Source organism: Odocoileus virginianus, chromosome 3, assembly GCF_023699985.2.
Source record: "Odocoileus virginianus isolate 20LAN1187 ecotype Illinois chromosome 3, Ovbor_1.2, whole genome shotgun sequence".
In the NCBI taxonomy this organism is placed as follows: Eukaryota; Metazoa; Chordata; class Mammalia; order Artiodactyla; family Cervidae; genus Odocoileus; species Odocoileus virginianus.
The window spans coordinates 14,543,504-14,555,942 of NC_069676.1; the positions used below are offsets into that span (position 1 = coordinate 14,543,504).

General features: G+C 51.0%; 1 protein-coding gene across 4 annotated transcripts in view; it reads left to right on the top strand.

Annotated features, from left to right (window-relative positions):
- Positions 1–8,371: 8,371 nt before the first annotated feature.
- Positions 8,372–12,439, top strand: part of EVI5L (ecotropic viral integration site 5 like) — a 32,383-nt gene continuing 28,315 nt past the window's right edge. For 2 of the 4 annotated variants that reach the window (XM_020898861.2, XM_070464796.1), the window contains exon 1: positions 8,374–8,559. The gene's annotated coding sequence lies outside the window, so the exon portion shown is untranslated. Of the gene's footprint in view, positions 8,560–12,439 lie in introns of all 4 variants that reach the window. The other 2 variants (XM_070464797.1, XM_070464795.1) reach the window with 2 other exon arrangements.

Below are 12,439 nucleotides of genomic sequence, written 5' to 3' on the forward strand. Positions count from 1 at the left end.
ATGAGTGAAGAAATGTTGTCTCATTCTATTGCCTATTATCATCTTCTTTACCACCCAGACATGCACAACTGCCCAGTCCTCCATTCCCACCCAGAATCTCACCTCTCTCTTCCACTGACAAATCACATCTTTTAACACCACTTTCCTCCAAGAAGCCTTCCTTTCTCAGCCACTTGGAGCCCCATCCAAAACCAGGTGAGGAGCAGACTGTCATCCCTCAGAAGATCTCATCTGACAGCAGGAAGATTTCCCCAAAGACTTGCCCCCGGTTAGACCCCACCTTCCTCCACAGCGCTCTGACGAGTGCCACCCGCTGCTATAGAGGCATCATTGAAATAGGGCTCAATGGGCTGGGCTGGCCTCACAGAAACTTCCCAGCACCAGAATTCCAGAACCGCAGCTAACATCGCAGACCAGGAGAAGACCACGATGGGCTGTGGGCCGGAAATCAGGGAACCAACAGCCTAATGGATTTCTCGCCAGGCTGGACAGCGCCACCCAGTGGTCAAGAAGGCTTCGACATAGGTTAACAGAACAGACACCTTCCTGCCTCCTTGACTTCGCCGTGGGCTGGTCCTTTTGCCTGGCATGCCGCTCTTCCTCCTCTCTCAACGTCTTACCTGCTCTTTAGAGTGACATCACAGTCCTCCAGTTTGCTCGTTTCCTCACTTTGAGCCTTAGCTCCTCTAGAGCCCCAGGAAGGAAGGCATGCCCCACCACACATTCTGCCCTGCAGTAAAATGTCCTGAGCCAGCTGTTCCTCCAGCCTCCACGGCTCCACTCCTGGTCATGTGGGTAAACTGTGCCCCACGTCTTGGAACAGGAAGACTTCCAGGAACAGGACCACACTTCTTCCATCTTTGGGGGGAAATCCCTGGGTATCATCACACTTCTCAGAAGAGGGCTGTTCTCATTCCTGCCTTCACCCCCGCCCCAAATCACCAATGACAGTATCTACCTTTCCTTTGAGAAAAACAGCAGACCCATTTTTGTCTTGGTCCCACCCTTGATAAAGGGGGCCACTTCCTCCTTCCTGCCTGAACTCCACTTTCCTGGGACTCCCCTGATGGCCTTACCTGCTGTGTCTCCTTCTTCCTCCTGGGCTGCTCCAGCTCCATCTCCCTTCCTCTTCTTTTGCCTGACCTTGCAACTTGCCTGTCATTGATGAATCTTTGCTATCCAAATCCTCTTTTTCTGTTGGGAGGACGAGAAAGGAAGAATGCCAGGGATGGACTGATTGCCCAGTTTCTTCTCCAGGATTGTGGCCAGCCTGAGGTTGCAGAGGGCAGCAAAGTCAGAGGGAGACACCAGGGCCAGAGCTGAGTAAGAAACCATCCAAGATCCAATAGGTCAAAAGTGAAAGCCCAGGGACTCCCCTGGTGGTCCCGTCATTGAGACTTCACGCTTCCAGCCCAGGGACCTCCCTCCTTGCGCTAATGATAAAGAATCTGTCTGCCAATGCAGGAGATGCAAGAGACGCAAGTACAATCCCTAGGTCAGGAAGGTCCCCTGAAGTAATAGGAAATGGCACTCTGCTCCAGTATTCTTGCCTGGAGAGTCCCAGGGACAGAGGAGCCTGGCGGGCTACAGTCCATGGGGTCACAAAGACTGAGAACATGCACACCTGCACAAACACACACACACACACTCTTTTCCAGTGCAGGGGGGTATGGGTTTGATCCTTGGTCAGGAAACTAAGATCCCACATTCTGTGTGGTGTCACAAAAAAAGAAAGCCCAAACTGGTTTTAAATACCAAATGGCCACAAGCTGGGGTATAGGGGAGACCAGGGTGAGGCTATACAACCATCTTATCCTGATGCTATTTTAGGTACTTGGTCTTTAATCATCTTCCTTTCGAGCATCTCCTATGATGTTTAGTCTGCTCAGTTTTCAAAACTCTCCTTCTTGGATCCCTTCGGATATCTTGTGTCATTCTATGATCTATTTCCAAATTGTTCTTTGATTGTTTGTTTCAACTCTGGCTCCTCTACACAAAAGTTATCTATTATTGTATAACTAATTGCTACAAACTGAGTGGATTAACACATATTTATTATTCCAGGTTTCTGTGGGTCAGGAATATAGCCATGACTTAGTGGATCCTTTGCCTAGGATCTTTCTTGATGACCTAGGGGGTGGGATGGGGAGTTGGAGGGAGATTCAACAGGGAAGGGATGTATGTATACTTATGACTGATTCACAGTGTTGTGCAGCAGAAACTAACACAACCATTGTGAAAGTGAAAGTCGCTCAGTTGTCCAACTCTTTGCAACCCCATGAACTATACGGTCCATGGAATTCTCCAGGCCAGAATATTGGAGTGGGTAGCCTTTCCCTTCTCCAGGGGATCTTCCCAACCCAGGGATTGAACCCAGGTCTCCCGCATTGCAGGCGGATCCTTTATCAACTGAGCCACAAAGCCAAACCCAAGAATACCAGAGTGGGTAGCCTATCCTTTCTCTAGCGGATCTTCCCAACCCAGAAATCAAACTTGGGTCTCCTACATTGCAGGCAGATTCTTTACCAACTGACCTATCAGGGAAGACCAAAAACATGTGAAAGTAAAAGTCGCTCAGTTGTGTCCAACTCTGGTTAAAATACCAGAGTGGGTAGCCTTTCCCTTTCCAGTGGATCTTCCTGACCCAGGGATCAAACCGGGGTCTCTTGTATTGCAGGCGGGTTCTTTACCAGTTGAGCCACAAGGGGAACCCAAGAATACTGGAGTGGGTAGCCTAACCCTTCTCCAGGGGATCTTCCGGACCCAGGAATCAAACCGGGGTCTCCTGCATTGCAGGTGGGTTCTTTACCAACTGAGCTATCAGGGAAGCCCACAACCATTGTAGAGTGGTTATATATTTCAGTAACAAAATAACTACCTTCAGTGTCAAGCTGGAGGACTCATACGTTCTGATTTTAAACAATGCTAATCTATGGTAACAAAAAAGTTCAAAACAGTGTGGTTCTGACCCAAGAAGAGATGTATTACCAACGGAAAAGAATTGAATGTCCAGAAATAAACCCATACATCAATGGCCAGTTGATTTTTCACAATGGTGCCAAGTCCATTCAAAGAGGGGAAAGTAGTATCTTCAACAAATGGTACTGAGACAACCAGATTTCCACAAGCAAATGAATGAAATTGGACACTTGGATCACACTGCACATAAACATTAACTCAGAGTGGAACAACAGCCTAAATGTAAGAGCTAAAACTATTAAACTCTTAAAAGAAAGCATAAGGGTAAACCTGTACAACATTGAATTTGGCAACAGATTTTTAGACATGATATGCAAAGCACAGGTGACCAAAAAAATAGATAAACTGGACTTCATCAAAATTTAAAACTTTCATGCATTAAAGGACATCTTCAAGAAGGTGAAAACAACCTATCGAATGAGTGAAAATACTTATAAATCACATGATAAGTGCTTGATATCCAGAACATATATACGAATTCTCCACCTAAATAACAACAAAAACATACAATTCAGTTTAAAAATGGGCAAAAGACCTGAATAGACATTTACCCCAAGATGATGTACAAATGGCCAATAAGCACATAAAAAGATACTCAATATTATTAGTCACTAGGTAAGTGCAAGTCAAAGCCACAATGAGATAACAATTCACACCTACTAGAATAACTATAATTTTTAAAAAATAATAAATATTGGTAAGAAGGTAAAGAAATTGAAACCCTCAGGCTTTGCTGCTGGGAATTTAAAATGGTGCAGCCACTGTAGAACACACTTTAGTGGCTCCTCAAAAAGTTAAACATAGAATTATCATATGATCCAACAATTTCATTCCTCTTGTTGTTCAGTCACTCAGTCATGTCTAACTGTTTGCAAGCCCATGGACTGCAGCATACCAGGCTTCCCTGTCCTTCACCATCGCCCAGAGTTTGCTCAAACTCACATCCATTGAGTCAGTGATGCCATCCAACCATCTTGTCCTCTGTTGTCCCCTTCTTCTCCTGCCCTCAATTTTTCCCAACATCAGGGTTTTTTCTAATGAGTCAGCTCTTTGCATCAAGTGGCCAAAGTATTGGAGCTTTAGCTTCAGTGTCCGTCCTTCAAATGAATATTCAGGATTGATATCCTTTAGGATTGACTGGTTTGATTGCCTTGCAGTCCAAGGGACTCTCAAGAGCCTGCAGCTGCTGCTGCTAAGTCGCGTCAGTCGTGTCCCACACTGTGCAACCCCATAGACAGCAGCCCACCAGGCTCCCCCGTCCCTGGGATTCTCCAGGCAAGAACACTGGAGTGGGTTGCCATTCCCTTCTCCAATGCATGAAAGTGAAAAGTGAAAGTGAAGTCACTCAGTCGTGTCCAAACCTCAGCGACCCCATGGCCTGCAGCCTACCAGGCTCCTCCGTCCATGGGATTCTCCAGGCAAAAGTACTGGAGTCGGGTGCCATTGCCTTCTCTGCTCAAGAGTCTATTCCTGGGTATGTATCAAAATAATTGAAAGCAGGGACTGAAACAGTTACTTGTACACTTGTGTTCATAGCAGCATTATTCACAGTAGCCAAAAGGTGGAAACTACCCATGCCCATTTACAGATGAGTGGAAAAGCAAAATACAGTCTGTGCAAACATCAGAATGTGATCTAACTTTTAGTAAAAAGGAAAGAAGTTCTAACACATGAATGAACTTGAAAATATTTGCTAACTGAAATAAAACAAACACAAAAGGACAAATAATGTACGATTCCACTTAGATGATGCCTAAAATAAATTCATAGAGAAAGAAAGTGAAATGGAGGTTACCAGGGTCTGGGCAGGGTAGGGGGTGGGTAATGGGGAGTTTTTAAATAGGGACAGAGTTTCTACTTGGGAATGATGAAAAAGTTTTGGAAGTAGGTAGTAATGATTGCACAGCATTGTGAATGCACCTAATGCCACTGGATTTTACATTTAAAATGGCAAATGTTAGGTTACGTACATTTTACCACAATCAAATATTCTCAAAAAAAATAAGAAGAAGAAGAAGCTGCCTTGTCTCTTAAGTTCTAGGCTCAGAACTAGCCCAACATCACCTCTGATGTATTCTGTTGGTCAGAATAAGTGACAAAACCAGCTCAGATTCAAGTGATGGGAAAACAGATTCCACTTCTTCATAGGAGGAACTATATGTATTATCCCCCTATCTTTGATCAATATTCACAATAAACAAATTTTGAGTTAAAATCTTAATCTCAAAAACATATTGTGCTAAAACTTCTTATCCACTAAATACTGAGAGAAAAATAATTTAATAAGTTGAAAGATGCAAAATTTGACTCTGAAGAAATGATAACCACCTCCCCCCTACTGAAAAAAACAGAGGGAGTATTGACAGTTGGTAAAAAAAAAAAAAAAAAATTGGACAAAAAGAACCCAATTAATGAATCAAATGTTTACTGCAAAGATCACATGGAAAAAACGTTCCTGATAAAAATGATTTCAATCAAATAAAAGTGAAAACTGAAACAAAAATTGGGGACAGTTTAAGTGCACTGAATAAAAGGAAAATTATCCAGGAATCTAGTTGGCTAGATGCAGCTTAGGATTCAAAATCTTTTCCAACAGAAATGTGTTGGATTTTTTTTTTTCTCACTGAGCTTTTAAAAATGGAATCAAAGTGTCCTCAGAATAAAACCATCCTTTGTGTGAGCATGGCAGGGTGAGCAAGAGAGGGTCAAAAGCCCTGGGCATCTTTCTGGCATTTAATTTTATTCCCCAGACACCAGATGCCAATTATCTCCTAGGCAAATTCCCAGAAATGATCCAGTCCTTATATCTTTCTGGGCTTCCCTGGACCCCACACAGGTTTGTGTCTCTGCAGACCCCTGTCTCCTGCCTCCCATAACAGTCCAGGTATTTTGTTCCTTGAAAGTTGTGGGTCACACTAAACTTTCTTTTCTGGGGATGAACCCCAAGATTTGTCCTCACTCCTCCACACTGGGGGACCATGGGCAGCCAACTCAGAGATTATGCCTTGGTGGTTACTTGGCCCTCACCACATCCTGGGTATTACTCTTGCCCTCCTGACTCGAGACCATGTGTCCCATCTCTAGGGCTCACCTAGTGCTCCCCAGGTGGCACAGTGGTAAAGAATCCACCTGCCAACGCAGGAGATGCAGGTTCCATCCCTGACTTGGGAAGATCCCCTGGAGGAGGAAATGGCAACCCACTCCAGCATTCTTACCTGAAGAATCCCATGGAGAGAGGAGCCTGGTGGGCTACAGTCCATGCAATTGCAAAGAGTCGGAGACAACTGAGAGACTGAGCACAGACACACATCCCATATCTAACCATGTCCACAGGGATCCTCCCCCCACCTCTTAAGTCTGCTAGGAATCAATGGACAATGTCCATGAGGTTCACTTCAGCTTCATACTCTGCAAATACAAGGCCACCTTGTGACTATGTCAGGACTATGAAATGTCCAGCACATAAATTGTAAAGGAAGGGAACAAATAGAGACTTCCCTGGTGATCCAGCGGTTAAGGCTCCACCCTTCCACTTCAAGGAGCATGGCTTCAATCCCTGGCCCAGGGAAAAAGATCCTCCTCCCAAAAAGGAGGGGGAAGGCAAAGATATGCTTTTTTAGCCATGTGGCATGCAGGATCTTAGTTCCCCAATCTGGAATCAAATCCCAGGCCCTCAGCAGTGACAGCACAGAGTCCTAACCACTGGACTGCCAGGGAATCAAAGATGTGTTCTTTAAAAAAAAAAAAAAAAAAAAGAGGAGTATGGGGGAATATGGGCATGTGGAGGAGAAGGAATTCATTATAATTATTTTTACCATTGAGTTTTTAGAAATATGCTTCAAAGCTTTTCTGAACAGTTCCAGAATTTTAATAGATGCAATGTACAATAGATAGTAAGAGAGAGGGGGAGAGAGAAGTCACACAATGAGGGAGTATAGACAGTGGCAGAGAGGGTGTAGACAGATTCAGAGTGGAGACAGAGACAGAGAAGGAAGGCAAAATGTAGATTAGACAGAGTGTAGACAGGGGCGGAGACAAGTAACGGGCAGGGAGTGTGGCCCGATGTCGTTCACTGCTTCCCAAACCAGAAGGAACCCCCTACCTACTATTTAGAAGATTGCGATCTCAGACCTCAGTAGGTCCTGACATGGCCCGTCTTGGGTCCCAGGCTTCCCATTCCCATTTCTGTCTCCTTCCATTTTCAGCTATCATTCTGAGCTGACAATATCACTCTATCTTCTGTGACAGGGTCCCTCTTCCCCCCCGCCAGCCCCTCGAGGACCCTTCCTTGCATCTTGGGGTATAAGCGTGTCCTTTTTGCTAAGTCTTGCCCCCCTATCAGTAACTCCCCAGCCTGAATGATCCTTCCACCCTTCCCTTCCCTGTTAATCATCTTGGGCCCGCCATTCATTTATCAAACATTTTATAAGCAGTTCCTATGTGCCGGGCCCCTACTCAGCAATGCTGGGGACCCCCAGAGGAAACCTGACTGAGGTCCTGCATCACTCCCACCCTGCCCCCGGGTGTCTAAGAGGTGTGGGGGGTGCAGGAGTCATGTAAGCAGTGATAAGGACATGCTCAGAGTTTGATGGAGGAACATTAGACACTTAAGATATTTAACCTGGCCTAGACTAGAGCAGGGCCTGAGTCCCCAGTGTGACACCCCAACCCCCCAAAGTCCCGCCCCCAACACTAACTGGGCAGTGTGAAGGTGCTGTCCCTCAGCCGCAGGGACTTCTGGCAACGCCCCTTCTCAGACCCAACCCTTTGGCCACTACCTGCTCAGCCCCTGTCTCAGGGCTGATCTAGGCCACGCCCCTCTCAGCTCCTCCCCTATTTCATTCACTCCAGGTCTTAAGTCCCACCGCCCGGGAGGGCAACTGCACAACAATATCGCAATTTCATTGGCCAGAAAGCGTTACTTCACCGCCCTCCTTCAGTGTCATTGGCTTGCTAGATGTCAATTTCCTTTATAGCGGCCCAACAGTTGCCATGGCCGAGATTTGAGGGACAGATAATAATGGCCGTGCCTGGACGTCTCTTTATTGGGCAAAAAGCCCGGCTCTGGGCGGGGCTTAGCGCCAAACGCTCGCCTGCCTGTCTGCGGTTCCTCAGGGACGCAGTCTTTTCTCAGAGACACACCCCTCTCTCCTCGCTATTGGTCCTGCCAAGTGTTGATCAACAGGACGCCACATTTCGATAGGCAAAACTACCCGTCCTTCACTGCTTCCCTAACTTCAATTCGCTTCTCTCCTTAAAGGCGGCAACCTTCTGGCCGTAGCCAGGGCCCGCCTTACGGTATGGCCACGGATTGGCCAAATACGCCATCACTCCTTGATGGTGGGCGGAGCCAGAGCGGCTGGGGGCGGTGAATTGGCTGACTGGGCCTCGGGGGCGGGGCAGCGGCTCCTGTCAGCGGGTGAAATGGCAGCGGAGGAGCCGGCGGCGACCGCGGTCCCGGGGGGCGGCTGAGGGGGCCGGGCCGGGCCGGGGCTGCGGGGCGAGCGACGCGGCGGGGATCCGGCGGCGCGGCCCGGGACGGCGAGACTCAGCATGGCGATGGCGGCGTGCTCTTCACAGGTAGGTAGGCGGCGCGGGCCGGGCCTCCCGGGCGCCTTCTCAGGCCCGCGGCTCCGCGTTGCGGCCCATGGGGGCCGGGCAAGACCGGGACTCCGGGCCCCTTGCCCCGGAACCCGCCCCGGGAGCCCTCGGCACTCCCAGCACAGACACTGGCCATCGACCTCGGGCCTTGGCCCCTGCACATCCTCGTTCCTGGCGCTTCCCGACCCCTCTGGGCCCCTCCCAGGACCCTTCCAGGTGCCCTCCTCCCCCACACCGCCCCCCTCCCGGGAGCCCCCTTCAGGCCCGTGACCCCCGCTCACCTTCTTTACTGACCCTCAGGACCCCTTTCCAGGCCCTTCAGGGCTCCCACAGTCACCACCCCACAGACCCGCCCCCTACAAGCGTCCCCCACCCCGCCGCAAGCCCAGGACCCCCGCCCTCCCTCTCTCCGAATCCCCCAAGACTCCTTTCATCTGTAGACCCCTGGTCACGCCGTCCTTTTCCTCACTTCATATCCCATCCCTGGGCCCAGACCTGCCCCCACCCCCAAAGATACCAGCCTTAGAGCCATACCCCTCCAGTGTGACCCGTCCTCAGCCTCTGTAAATCTGAATTCCTGCCCACAAGCCTCACCTCAGCCTGCTGGCCCATCTCCCACCCCCAGCAGCCCCATGCCCAAGGGCACCCCCAAAAACCACTCCTGGGACCCTCCCCACACACACCCTGATCCTGACTCCTCTTGATCCCTGCTTCCTGAAAGTCCACCCTCACCTTGTGCTCAGGACAGCCCAACAGATGGTCTGAACCCCCTCCCCAACCAGGGACACCCACCCCTCTGAGGGCCCCACTCACTTGCACAGACACACACACACATACACACTCACACCTGAGAGCCAACAGAACGAAACCTGTGAATCCTCAACAGCTCATACTGATATGAGTATGAGGGGCCCAGGGTGGGTGTGATAGACGGCCTGGACCCCTCATACACAGACATTCAGGAGCCCTTCACACAAACACATGCACACAGACAGAGTCTGACTCTTGGATCCCCAACACACACAGAAACACTTAAGACCTCCAACACAGACCCAGGCAGTTGGGAACACCCCCCCACCCCCACTTGCCTCCCATATACACACAGACACACACACAGCTTCTCAGCACTTTAGCACTCCTCCTTGGAATTCACCTGCCCAGGTCCTCCTGGAAGCTGCCACCAGCTCCCAGCTTAGGCAGAGACTCCGATGTCAGCTGCCTGCCCTGCCCCAGGTGGCCAGCCTTCCCATCCACACCAGCCTGCCTGAACCGGTGCCCCCACTGGGGCTTTTGCAGGTGTGGAGTGACCCAGAATCTCCCAGCATCCCTGTGGACACCTGCCCCAGACCTCTTGCCATTCATCCATCTCTCCCCATTTTTTCCCCCTTCAAAGGAAAGGATGCTCCCTCTTTCTCTCCCCTACACCAGTCTCCCTCAAAGACCCAGTGCCTGCCCCCTGATTGATGCCAACCCGTGGCAGGGGGTGGGGGTACCGGCTGCCCCTGGCCCCAGGCCTGCAGTCTGACGAGACTGGTAGGACCAGCATCCTGACCCCATCACGCCTGCTGGCCTCTGGTGGCAGCAGCTACCCAGGTGCCGCCCCTGACTGGCCCGGGAGCTCCTTCCCCCATGGCCAGTGTGTCATGAGAAAATGAAACAGCTTCCACCCACCCTGGCATTTGGGACCCGTGTGGGGCTGGGTTTGGGCCTACCAGAAGCAGGCAGCTCTTTGTTAAGGAATATTTTCAGAAGGGAAAAATGTGCTGAAGAGGCTCGGGTGGAACACAAGTGAGGAGTCGGCTTGGTTTTAGTTGTTTTTTTTCCCACCTTGGCCTGACTGGGATGGAGCTGGGGGACCCGTGTCCACATGTCTTTCTAGGTGCTCTGGCTCTTTCTGCCCAGCCAGCTCTGGACGGCTGTCCCACAGCCCACCCCCTCGTGTCCACCCTGTGGGTTCCCCTGGGTTTTGGCGGTTGCCTGCAGGTGGTCCGGCCCTGGCCCAGGAAGGGGGCAAGTCACAGAGGCGGGCAGACCAGAGAACTGGGGAGACAGCATGTCCAGGACCACAAGGTTGAGGAGGAGCCCCAGGTCGCCCTCAAGGGGAATCTGGATCAGTCCAGCGCTGCCTGCTGTCTCCTTCGTCTGACCTAAGCCTGCCTGGAAAACCCCAGAGAAATAAGCCCAGATTCTCTGTAGACATTCACCAGTGGTTTCTGGGTGGTTCTGGGGAAAAGCGCATCTTGGCTTGAGGCCTTGACTTACCCATCTGGAAAATGGGGAGGGAAATCCCACAACCAAGACTTGGGACTTCAGGGGAGCCAGCGAGATTAGGATGTGTCCCTGAGTGTCCCCCTGGGCACCATGTGGAAGAGGGGTCCATGGGGTCTGTGGGGCAGTCGCCCCACCTGTGGGTGCTAGCAGAGTCACTGACCTTCTCTGTCCCCTGGTTGTAATTCGCTGATGCCTCCGTGAATAGCGGCTGTCCTTCCATGGCTGGGCTATGCTCAGGGCTGAGAGACAGTTTGTTATGGGATTTGTGGTCACGCGTAGACCTCCCAGAGGGACAGAGGGCAGTTGGGGTTCCACTGGCTGGTGATGCCCACACACCATGGAGCCCTCTGACATGGGGCAGACCGAGGTTCTGTGCTGAAGGGAGGAGAGAAGGGGAGACTCCTGAAGGTCACAAGGCACACAGGAAGCAAACTCCACAGCCTCCCTGGGGAGGGGGAGACTTTGTGCTGATGCACTGGGGTCAGGAGGCTCCCAGGACAGACTGTGAGCTCCTCAGGAAAAAACGAGAAGGCTCCCAAGGAGGGCTGGTGAGCGACATCAGTGCCCTTTTACCCTGGCCTGGGGGTCCGGGCAGGTCTTTGTGTCTGTGCTGCTGATGTATGGTACAGGGGGCATGGAAGGTCCTGATCTCAGTTTCCCCTTGCAGAATACAGGTGTTGGTTGTTCCAAGTGAGGCCCCCCAACAATGAACTGGGAATTGAGTCAGGGGTTATGGTATGAAGGAATGTCAGGTGTGGCCCGTGCCCTGTGTCTGAAGCCCCTCTCCACTGCAGGAGGCCAGAGCTGAAACCAGTAGCTCATGCCAACCAGGCCGTGCCATGTGCCATGCCTGGTGCCAGTTCCATTTACATATCATCTCACTTAATCCCCTCAAACCACCCAGAAGAAGCAGCATTCCAGCCCCTGCCCTGACCACCACATCCTGTGTGGAAGCAAGAGACAGATTAAAGGATGGCATGTGCTGGGAGCAGAGGGAAGGGCCCGGCGCATCCCAGAGGCGCCAGGGAAGGGGAACAGGGATGACGTATGAGTTGGGAGAGGAGCTCTCTGGCTCTCCAGGCAGGCGTGGCTGGGAAGGGCGTTCAGGCAGCCCGAACGCTTGGACCAAGGCCTGGGCAGCAGGAGCGAGCGTGGCGAGGTGCACCTCCTGGGTGGGTTTCATCCTGTACACCTTCATGTCGTGCATGCAGTCCACGGGGCACACACCAGGGGACCCTCCCTGGTCAAAGGGGTCAGTATTTGGAACTGAACTTGGAACAGCAGTCAACCCCACCCTGCCCAGGGATGTCTGCAGCACGCATGCTCTAGAAGCTGAACACAGGGCAAGGGGGAGATGAGTTAGGAGAGCTGACCTCCAGGGCCGAGGAAGAGATTGGGCCCTCCAGGGAGATCTCAAGGGCCTCACTGGCACAGTTCACCTGCACTTCCATTTCATTTCTCATCATGGTGTGTTGGTGAGATTGTTTCTTTTCTTTTTTTTTAATCTTTCGGCTGTGCCACGCGGCATGTGGGAACTTAGTTCCCCAGCCAGGGATCAAACCTGTGCCCTCTGCATTGGAAGCATAGA